General features: G+C 28.9%; 1 pseudogene; it reads left to right on the top strand.

Moving 5' to 3' along the window:
• Positions 1 to 9,816, top strand: part of LOC149528274 (protein CIA1-like) — a 45,716-nt pseudogene that overhangs the window by 634 nt on the left and 35,266 nt on the right.

Genomic DNA, 9,816 nt, shown 5'->3' with positions numbered 1-9,816 from the left:
TTTAATTTCCTTTTAATTTTTTTAATTTTTAATTTTAGATTGTGTTATTTAATTTAACTCAGGGTGAGTGAAGGTGAGACTAATTTCTGAAGACTAGCTCTAACAATTCACTTATAAAAGTAAATCTCTATGATAGGAGTTGAATCTTAGACATGTATGAGAATGATGGAAAGTCTTAACATAATCTTACCAAATTTTGAGTCAATTGGTGAACCTTTTATTGATATATTGTTATTATTGTTATTATCAACATTGATCATGTACATTTAAAGAAAAATGATATATCATATGCCTCTACATGGTGCACTTGGAGTTAGTGAAGAGATACCTTCCATTGTGGTAAAAAAAATTATTCAAATATGTTAATAGTCTTTATGTTTTTTTATAAAAAAAATTGTTAAGGGAACTTTTTCATGAAGAGTCAAGGATTAAGAGGTATCCTCAAAATATGCCTAAGACATGACACTGACCTTATCCTTTACAATCAAAGCCGTGTACTCAACAACATTTGATTTATGATGGGCTCATTTTGAACTATTCAACTTTAATTCAATTTGGGACCAATTGAAGGGAAACTAATTCTTAAAGAGTGGCTCTAACAACCCACTTAAAAAGGAAATTTGTACGACAAGAGTTTAATCTTAGCCTTGTATGAGAAGGATGCAAAGTCTTAACACAACCTTACAAAATTCCCAAGTCAATTTGTGAACTTTTCATTGATATATTATTATTGTTATTATTATGGGCATTTAATGTGTACATTTAAAACAAAAATGATTTGTGACATGATATTCTTTTGTATTGAGCTACTAGTTTGATGGTAGAATCTAATGATTATTAATTAATAGACAAAATATTAGGGGTTTGTTGGTGAAGTTGAATGATTCTTAATTAATTAGACCTTTGGTCTCATGGCAAAGTCGAATGAGCCAGTTAGAGATAAGTCTTGTTTGAATGAAAGTAGATTAAAAAAATCCTTCATATGTACTCTTTTATAATTAACCATGTATTCAAAATAATTGTATGGAAGTTTTGTGTTCAAAGGAAGTCAAATAATGTATTAATAAATTGACTCATATATAATGTGGTTTAATGTGTCTTGCTTAATTTCATTTTAATTAAATGTTTTAAATGAAATATGGTCGATGGATAATTCAAATAAAAACTATAATAGATTTTTATTGTGCCTTGATTTTGATAGGTTTTGTTCACTTTTGATAATGTTAACAGAATTTATTTACTTTTAGTAATATTAATATCAGTGTAATTTTTATAAATTTTGCGATATACAAAGACATGAACTATATATATATATATATATATATATATATATATATATATATATATATATATATATATATATATATATATATATATATATATATATATATATATATATATATATATATATATATATATATATATATATTCGGTTTAAATTAATTATAATTTATAGTCAAATATGCATCTAATATATAGATAAACATATAAAATATGTGCATATCATATTGAGAATACTAACATTTTATAGTATATAATTAACTTATAATTATAATGTGTATAATTTGATAAGCTCTAAATTATATAGTTTATATGTTGTTGTTATACAACACTTAATTTTCAAACATAATAGAAAAATATGGTTGTAAGAGTTTTATCGTAGAGAAGGTCCACATGCATTGTTAGGCTTATTTTGTTTAGCAACCACTTAGAACTAGTGGTCTCATGCAAACTCAATTTGATTGCTTATTTTTAAGTAGTCATTAATTTGGATGTAAACCATGGGTAAGAAATTGGAGCAAAAAATTGGTGGAAAACAAAAGAGAGAAAATTTGGTGGAAAATAAAGGAGGGAAAGAATTTTATGAAGCCATGGTTACTTATTTTTAGACTCATGTTCTTTTTCACAGCTTATTTTTAGACCCCTGTTCTTTTCAACAACTTGTTTTTATTTGCTAAAAAATAGTTGCTCCATAGAAATAGTAAAACATTCTAAAATATCATTTTCCTCCAATTTTATTTTTCTATGTGAACACTTTATTGCTTAAATTTAAGTAGAAATATCATTTAAGTAGTACCATGGGGACATAAGGTTAAAGCTTATGAGCATTCTTTAGCTCTTTAAAGGTATGCATAGAATTTTTTGCACTCTACTTCAAAACCTAGTATAGAATTTTTTGGCAAATAAGTGATGGAGGAGTTTTTAGTAGTTTTCAAAATTATAGTATTTTGTTTAGTTTTTAAGAACTTTTTTTAATAACTCCAACATCTTGTTTCCAATTTTAAAGATTAGTTACCAATTTATCTTATCTTATACTTACAAAGCTTCACAAAAAAATAGTTTTTTATGAGCTATTTTAAAATTTAGCAAAATGACCAAAAAAAAAAGGTTTTGTAGAAACTTTCAAATAAGACAATTTTCAAATTATAATTGATTTTTTTTATTGTGGGAGAAGAGGAGTGCAAAGAATAATAAATAAGAATATGGGATTATATGAATTTATGTGTCTTTTTCTTTACATGTCCCAGTTGATGTTTGTATGAATTGTGGCTACATCATCTTGTATCATAGCTCAAAAGGCCTAGAAAAGAAGTTTGGTATTTCTATGTTTGTATTCGTGTTGGTTAAAGGGAGAACTTGCTTTCCAAAAAACTAGGTAGAGAAGATAAATGACCTAAGCATTCATAAAAGGTAAAGTGGAAGCAAGGTTAAAGGGACTTACTTGAAGATATGGATTTCTTGAAGAGGTATTTGCATGGTGAGGATTCATCAAAGGATAAAATATAAATAAAAGAGAAGAAAAAGAGAGGAAGTGAAAAGAGGAAAATATGAGGCAAGTAGAGTCTAAGAGAAATATTAGAGAAATAAATAAAGAATTGAAATAAGTAAGAAAAATATTAGAACTAGAGATGCAAAAATGACACCTAACTGTTAAGAAGAAGATCACAAGACCTATTAAAAAGATTATTCGAAAGGGGAAAAGGAAAGAAAGGACAACAACAATAAGGGAAGAATAAAAAATGAAATGGTAACTATACCTATGACTATTTTGAAATCAGGCATTGAAGGAGACAAGGTAAACATGTTCACAGATGAGTCTCCCTATCATTTTCAATTATTTGAATTTGATAGTCAAATTGAGAAAGTGGAAATGTATGTTGATAAAAAGGTTGCTACTGAAGATGTTGTATATTTGATCATTCATGAGGTATATGCAAATTTACAAGGTTATTGTTTATATTGTGTTAATGGGGAATATGTTGCAACATTATATGATAAAGGTATAATTGATGATGCTACTGAGGTATATGCACATGAAATGAAATTTTCAAACCTAAATTCTAAGCAAGTGTTGAATAGAAGAAGGACCTAGGATCGGTTGCAAAGAGGAAGGACAAATTGTAAAATTGGAAGACCAAGAGGAAGGAGCAAACTTGCATTCAAGAGGACTTCAATTTTCTTTCTCTTGGTCCAAAAAATAGATAGATAGTACAATGAGAAGGATCAGATCTATACAAGAGGTATACATTCAAAATCAACTTGTAGAAATTGTGTCTTTCCAACTAGAGGAAAACGATGTAGGACCTTTTAGTGAATTTTAAGATTTTAGTATTTTATATATTTTTTAGAAATTTTTTTTTATAGTAAATTAGAAACATTATTTCCAATTTTAAATATTTACTTATATTTAGGAAGCTTCAAGGAAAAAAATCATATTGTTAGGAGTTGTTTTCAAAGTTACAAAAAATGGCAAAACTTCAATTTTGTGAAAAAAAAGTATCAAAAAGAGTACTTAAAACTTCTTTGGGAAATATGGAAGGAGAGGAATAGAAGGATCTCCTATAAAAAAAAGACAAATATTAAAACTTTCTTAAACAAACTAGAGGCATGTATCATAGAGGTGACTAATAAGAACCTCAAGAACTCTTATAATGAAGAAGGTTCCTTCTCTGATTGGGACACAAATGCAAAAAAAATGGTTCAACTTAATAAACCCACCTTTGATATACTCAAAATTAAACAAACTTGATAGGGCCGAATGTGAATGGGAACCTCCTCCTATAGGATGGGCTAAGCTAAACTTTGATGGGGCATTTAGGTGTAATCCAGGATCAACTAGCCTAGGATATATTCTTCATTCAGATAAAGGTTCATGCTTACTAAAATGTGTTAAGCCTCTTAGAGTGATGTCAAATAATCTAGCAGAGTTAGAGGCCTTGGTTGAAGATTTAATCTTTAGTAAAGAGAGATAGGCATTAGGAAATTGATCATTGAAGGTGACTCACAAGTCCTATTAGATGTGTTAAGAAAAAAGAAAAATCCCTACTTGGGTTCTATATTCTAAACTCAAATATGTACTAATGATGGTGGATGATTTGAAGAGATCAATATTATGCATATTTACTGAGAAGGGAATAGATTAGCATACAATCTTGTTAACAAATGTGTCAATGGGGAAGATGTTTTATTAAAAACTTAAACCAATTAAAAAATCTCAACTAAGTATCTCATTAAGACCCTAGAGGGCTAAGATTAAGCTTTACAGGTCTTATATGCTACTTTAGATGGTAAAACAATTTATATCATAATTATAACCCAATCTCCATGTTCTAGTCTAGGTCTATTATTATAGTCTAGATGTAGACATTTTTGTGATTATTAGCTCTTTGCTCTATGTTTTGAGGTTTAGTTTAGTTTCTATTTTGTCTTTAGTCTTGTCTTTCTCCCTTTCTAGCTTATGGTCATTATCTCTCATCTCAAAATCTAGAGATGGAACTTCTAGTCTCTTATACTATTGTTTTTGGCAAGTGGTTGAGTATTATGTATGTTTTAAAAAAATTCCCTAGTCTTTGTTCTCCTCGATTTGGTTTTTTTAGTGTTTCTTTCACTAGGCTTTGGTTTTTCCTTCCTCATGCTTCCCTCTCCTCTAAGGGGTTGTTGTTTTGTGTTAGGATCCCTCTATATCTTACATACATTGATTTCTTGCCATAGGAGTAATATGGACAAATTAAGAAGAATGAATTATCACAATGATCACAATTTTAGTGAATATTCAGTAAGAGCTTCTAAAAAATGTTAAGATATAAAAATTTATTTATTTATATATAAATTAGGATAAAATAGAATGAAAAATAAAATAATATAATTAAATGAATAATACGGATATCAAGGAAGAGTAAAATTGTGTAAGTATTGGGTGAGATATAGAGTCGGATAAGTATAAAAAATGAGGCTACTTAAAGTCTTAAAGGAGAAAACCTTAAATTAATGATAACAAACTAATCAAGATTATCTCATTAGTGAAATACAAAAATAAGTAGAAATCTACCAAGGAATATTAGATCTTCTTTTTAACTTTAACTAGTTATAACAATAAAATCTAAGGAAGTATTAAAAAAAATAAGAAGAGACATTACCTAAATGTATAGCTTTGGGTTCTAAACTCTTATGAAAGAATCTATAAATAAACACAAGTTTCACCCAAACATTAATTTGTTTTAACAAATAATTCTTATTTATAGTTAAATACAACAAATAATAAGGCATTTTAACATAATGTGTGGTCATGAGCATTGAATTCCAACAATACTCAATAATGATATCTTCATTAAAATATGTTTCATACTAACATATACCTTTGAGTTTGTAGTTTGTTTGAAACTACAGTGGCTTATATTGTAATAGGGTTCCAAAAATCTAACTCTGAGAAGGAGATAATATAGAGAGGGATAGATTTTTGCAGAAATGGGACTGGAAGAGGCAACACTTCAAGAACCAAGGATGAAATATTATAAATGTAATCAAAACAACTCTCAAAAGCTTATGTAAAGAATTGTTTTTTAAGCCCAAACAAGAGTGATTATCAAATGTATAAATAGTTAACTTTGTAAGAAGAAGGCATGTCTTCTAAAGCTCCCACAAAATTTAAGGGGCACATGCACAATCTAGAATAGGACTTCGGTCCTAGGCTATATTGGGGATTTTCTTCCTTGGTGCCTACACCTTGAAAATGGTTTAAAATTAATTGTAAAATTATTTTGAAATATAATATATAGAAGGCACTAGCCTTTTACTGATAAATATAAAGAGAGTAACTTTTGAATTTTTAATTAAATTCTTTCATTGTAGCAACAAACGAGTGAGAAGAATAATAAATAAGAATTTGAGATTTTGAAATTTATGTGTCTTTTCTTTTCTTTTCTTTTCTTTTGTATCAGTTAATGTCTGTATGAATTCTAGTTGCATTAACAAGAGAAAAATTGAAATAGTTTAGTAGAAGAACTAGTTAATATAAATTAGTGAAAGACAAAGGGATTTGGGTTATAAAAGTTGATTATCTTAAATTTAGTAATTTTAGTTTTTTTTTTTGTTGTTGCTTCCAGAATAAATTAGTCAAGATTTTTTCATCAACTTTTCTAATCACACTCTGCGATTTTCTCCTTTTACTTTTTCTCTTTCATCTTGATGATAGATCACATATTGTGATTTGAAAAGTTGATGAAAAAAATTCTAACACAATCCATTCTAGAAGAAACAACTAAAAATTCTTATGGATTGTGGAAACTTACTCACTATTTATTTTAGTTGTCTTGTCAACCAGATTTTCATGTTGGACCTTAAGAACTATTGGGAGTGAAGGTTGTTCATCTGCAAAGAAAAATCATGTTGACTTTAGAATTTTCTTGGATTAATGTTACATAGGTTCATCATCTAAACAAAAGAGATCAATGTAGGATAATTACGTTGAAAAGACAAGGAGAAGGTTAATGCACATCTAATTTTCATAAGAATTTGTTTGTCACTTATCTTCAAGATTCCAAAAATGTTTTGAGAGACTAATATACACAATAACATAAATTTCTAGGAGCACAATCTTAGTCAGAAGGTAGGCATAGTGAGTATAATACATTCCAAAATATTTAAGTGTATTAGTAGAACCCAAAAGCATGTTTCACTTATTAATATTTTCAACTATGGCAATTGGATTGAACTCATAAGAATTTGAAGTGGCCTTCAAGTAATATTTTAAAATGTGGCATTTTTTAAGTAATAATTTTTTATTGCATACCATTTTTTTTTGTTTCCAAAGATAGAGGCTAGGATTCTATCATTTCACATTAAGAACTCTACATTTCCATTTGCCATTTAGTCTTAGAGAGAGTGACTCAAATGGGACAAACCTATGTAGATGTCATTGAGAGGAAATAAATGAATGTCATAAGATTAAATAAATAATTATTCCTTAAGGAAATCATGTTATTAAGATTTTGAGAGATGAAGAGAAAGAGAGAATCAAGTCTCATATTTCAATAATACTCACTTTATCATTTTTCATTGTGATGTGTAAAAAGGGATACATACATAAATATAGGAAGAATTCTTAGATTTCCCCACAAAGGAAATCTGATTAGCACGAGGGAAAGTACTAATATTTGATCTTCTCAATGTAGAGGTTCCTTGAGTTTTTCTCCTCCTTTGTCTAAGAGAACAAATTGTGATGTAATGAAAGTAAGTGTTATGGAATGAAAAACAAGGGAATATACTCACCTTGACAGATGGTAGATGATACCAATTTATATCTAAACATAGACTACCAAAAATCCAAAAGAAACTAGATTTAAGTGAGATCTGGAATAAAGAGGTTAGAGTATGCAAACCCTAAAAATATATAAGATCCAAGTAAGGGACAAATTGGGGGGTAAGGGATGACCTAGTAAGAGTTGAGGTCGACCTTGACCAAGTTTGCACAAAAAAATTTTGAGATCTAAAATTTCTATGGAAACTATAAACCTATATCTATAATGTTGACCTTGAAAACCTGTGGATTTGCTACTACAAAAGAAAGAGGACTTTTTTTGGTGGGATCTTACCTTGATCAAGTCTTGGTTGAAGAAACAACCTTGAATTGAAATAAATATTATGCAAGAATACTAACATGTAGTAGAAATAAATATAAAAATGGAGAATACGATGCTAATATTGATGTAATTATATTTTATATGTAATCAAATGTGTTGATGCAATAGCCTTAACTCAACATAAAAACCAAAAGAAAATCATGTAAGATAAAACCTCATGTGTTTAGATGATTTTAATTCACCTCAATGATGGATTGAAGAACTTGAATGTATGAAGTGGATCTCCTCCTTAATGGTCAAATCCACTATCTTCTATGAAGAAAAGGGCTAGTTCTAGAAGAGAAAATGCATGATAAATGATGAAGATACTCAAATGCTTGAATGATAAAATAGATGCCTTGATTTCTCACTTGAGAACTCCTTGATTGCACTCTTTTTTATTTCTTGACTGTGGATTGCTTGCATGAATAATGGATGATCAAATGAAGTAAGAGGTCTCCTTTTATAATGTTTTTTGGATAAAATAAAAAAGGTCAATTACACAAGGTGGGAAAAGGATAATGCTTTGTGTCCAAATTGAGAAATAATGAAATAAGGGAAAACCTCAACCTTTACCCCAAGTCAGATCTAACCTTGCCCCCTATCTGGAGGTGCTAACTCCAATGTAGAATCCCTGAATCCAAGAAATATTAGGGGGTCAAGAGAAACATGATCATATGTGTTGGAAATAAGGTGGAAATGTATTTACAACATAATTTTTTAAATTGGATGAATAAATGAGGAGCCATGCATAGAAATCAATCTCAACTTAGAGTTTTGAGAAAGATTGGAAGTAGGCCCTAAATTACCAAACCACATTAAGGAGGGCTAAAATGGTCTTACAAAGTGAGTGTACACTTTTTAAGATGGTACACTTATGAAGTTATATTTGAACTAAGTTTGTTTTCTGACTTACATTTTAATATCTAGGCATGTCTCATAAGTATTTGAGCTTGTGTATGTCTCATAAGGAGGAGTAGTCTAGGAGAAGAGAAATTGAGATCATATCTAATAAATTGGTCATGCTAATTTATAATCTTATATAGACACACTTTACTAAATCTTATGTAATAGAAGGGAGCAAAATTTTGGGTCTCAAAGAAAGGGACCAAAAGAAAATTGTATTTTCAAACAATGTCATTCTAATGATTATTGATAGTGGAAATTCAAATGTTGAAATGGACCAAATTTTTGAAAAGTGCAATATCTCCCAAAGCATGAATAGTATATTTAACAATGAAATAAAATCCTTGTAGTCATCAATCCATATTGTCAAGCCCTCTTTATCTTTGGGTTAAGTGCTAAGAAAGATCTTAATGAGTTTAGCTAAATGAGTGTAGCAAGTTTTAAAGGAAAATCAATAACAGAATCTATAACCATGTATTTCTCAAATAATATTTTGGAATCCTAAATTTTACTAGCCATGAAAGAGAATGTTGTGTTACATTTGAGAAAGATAGGGTTGTCTTTCTAAAGAAGTCCATATTTATTTCAAGGAGACTTAAAACCAAAGCGGGTGTTAGAATATCTTGAGATGACACCATCTTTTACCTTCTAACTTTATTTCAAAATTCAAAGGGAGTTTGGATTCTAGGTTTAATCATAAAATTTTGTTTTTGTGTAGTAAACTTACAACAAGAATGAAGCACAATATATCCAATACATGAATTGTATGGGTGATATAATCAATTGGTATTGTATAAATGTTATGTTGTTATCAACAAGGAAGATAGAAGAATTTTTGAGGCATGTAGATCCATTTGATGATGCATCATCCTAAATTGGATGCACCTCAATTTAATGATGGTTTAGCACCTATTTAATGTGGGATCATCATTTATTTTCATCTATAACCTTTCTTCTCCTTTCTTCTCATTTATATTGGGCTAAATTAGGGTAGGACCTATAGACCCTCGTT

Source organism: Cupressus sempervirens, chromosome 11 (assembly GCF_028749045.1).
Source record: "Cupressus sempervirens isolate cs-2001-9-10 chromosome 11, ASM2874904v1, whole genome shotgun sequence".
NCBI lineage: Eukaryota > Viridiplantae > Streptophyta > Pinopsida > Cupressales > Cupressaceae > Cupressus > Cupressus sempervirens.
The sequence above is the reverse complement of the archived record's forward strand: the minus strand, read 5'-3'. Positions and strand labels throughout refer to the sequence as shown.